Source organism: Palaemon carinicauda, chromosome 26 (genome assembly GCF_036898095.1).
Source record: "Palaemon carinicauda isolate YSFRI2023 chromosome 26, ASM3689809v2, whole genome shotgun sequence".
Taxonomy (NCBI): domain Eukaryota; kingdom Metazoa; phylum Arthropoda; class Malacostraca; order Decapoda; family Palaemonidae; genus Palaemon; species Palaemon carinicauda.
Genome location: NC_090750.1, coordinates 80,935,341 through 80,937,840, shown reverse-complemented (window position 1 = coordinate 80,937,840; position 2,500 = coordinate 80,935,341).

Here is a 2,500-nt window from a genome sequence, read left to right as displayed (position 1 = left end):
TAAATTCTGTACCGCCAATTATTGTAGATCATCATATTTGCAACTAAAGCTCTCTCTCTCTCTCTCTCTCTCTCTCTCTCTCTCTCTTTCATTGTGTCTTGACATCAAAGCAATGCTTCAATATCTGAAGTTTATCACTGGAAGGACAGATATGCTTTGTAGCCATATATTAATTTATGCAATTGGATGCCTCACAAGGCACTGGAGAGGGCGCTTCTGGCAACCGACCCCTTTATTTAGGGATAAGGTGGAGGATGATATGGAGAGAAGAGGTTTGGTTGAAGAGGATGCCTAGGATAGAAGGCACTGGAGAGGGCGCTTCAGGCAACCGACCCCTTAATGTAGGGATAAGGTGAAGGATGATGTGGAGAGAAGAGGTTTGGTTGAAGAGGATGCCTAGGATAGAAGGCACTGGAGAGGGCGCTTCAGGCAACCGACCCCTTAATGTAGGGATAAGGTGAAGGATGATGTGGAGAGAAGAGGTTTGGTTGAAGAGGATGCCTAGGATAGAAGGCACTGGAGAGGGCGCTTCAGGCAACCGACCCCTTAATGTAGGGATAAGGTGAAGGATGATGTGGAGAGAAGAGGTTTGGTTGAAGAGGATGCCTAGGATAGAAGGCACTGGAGAGGGCGCTTCAGGCAACCGACCCCTTAATGTAGGGATAAGGTGAAGGATGATGTGGAGAGAAGAGGTTTGGTTGAAGAGGATGCCTAGGATAGAAGGCACTGGAGAGGGGCGCTTCAGGCAACCGACCCCTTAATGTAGGGATAAGGTGAAGGATGATGTGGAGAGAAGAGGTTTGGTTGAAGAGGATGCCTAGGATAGAAGGCACTGGAGAGGGCGCTTCAGGCAACCGACCCCTTAATGTAGGGATAAGGTGAAGGATGATGTGGAGAGAAGAGGTTTGGTTGAAGAGGATGCCTAGGATAGAAGGCACTGGAGAGGGCGCTTCAGGCAACCGACCCCTTAATGTAGGGATAAGGTGAAGGATGATGTGGAGAGAAGAGGTTTGGTTGAAGAGGATGCCTAGGATAGAAGGCACTGGAGAGGGCGCTTCAGGCAACCGACCCCTTAATGTAGGGATAAGGTGAAGGATGATGTGGAGAGAAGAGGTTTGGTTGAAGAGGATGCCTAGGATAGAAGGCACTGGAGAGGGCGCTTCAGGCAACCGACCCCTTAATGTAGGGATAAGGTGAAGGATGATGTGGAGAGAAGAGGTTTGGTTGAAGAGGATGCCTAGGATAGAAGGCACTGGAGAGGGCGCTTCAGGCAACCGACCCCTTAATGTAGGGATAAGGTGAAGGATGATATGGAGAGAAGAGGTTTGGTTGAAGAAGATGCCTAGGATAGAAGGCACTGGAGAGGGCGCTTCAGGCAACCGACCCCTTAATTTAGGGATAAGGTGGAGGATGATATGGAGAGAAGAGGTTTGGTTGAAAAGGATGCTTATGATAGAAGGCACTGGAGAGGGCGCTTCAGGCAACCGACCCTTAATGTATGGAAAATGGTGGGAAAGAAATTGCTTAATTACTGCAATTCTGAGATACTTCTATGGTTTTTTATAGGAGGAAGGAATTACAAGATGAGGCACTATAGGAATAGATGGCGCTTCTATATGAATTGTGGTCTTCTCCTTTCTTTCTGGAGGATTTTTCCTTCACCTTTCCTTCATCTATCAGACCTGGCTTGACAAGGATACTTAATACTAATTTATCGTCTGTTGCCTAATGAACATACATAAATATGTAATGTATTGGTATAAATGTATCTAGGTAAGGCCGTGTGTCATATGCCAAAAGTAGGTCACTGTAACCTACATTGCGTGTTTGACCTACCTAACAAATAACTTCATCCTGTAAAAAGAATCCAGTATGACGTCATCATTTGATGTGGAAGTCTTTGTAACACATGTGTGTCATCATGATTGTTTATCCGATGGAGGAAATAATGTTGTGTAATATACTATATTATTATTATTATTTATTATCATTATTATTATTATTATTATTATTATATTCCTTAGTTATACGGGTCAGTTTATAGACTACTTTCAGTATTCAAATGCTACATATTTTACAGAATCTCTCTCTCCTCTCTTCTCTCTCTCTCTCTCTCTCTCTCTCTCTCTCTCTCTCAGAGGATTTAATTAAAATCCTCATATTGATATCACTACAAGTGTGTGTGTGTATATATACATTATATATATGTATATATATATATAAATATATATATATATATATATATATATACACACACACCCACATCATCATCATAATCATCATCATCTCCTCTCACGCCTATTGACGCAAAGGGCCTTGGTTAGATTTCGCCAGTCGTCTCTATCTTGAGCTTTTAATTCAATACTTCTCCATACATCATATCCTACTTCGCGCTTCATAGTCCTCAGCCATGTAGGCCTGGGTCTTCCAGAGAGAGAGAGAGAGAGAGAGAGAGAGAGGCCCTTTTGAGTGGGGATATCTTAACGTAGGGAAAGACACT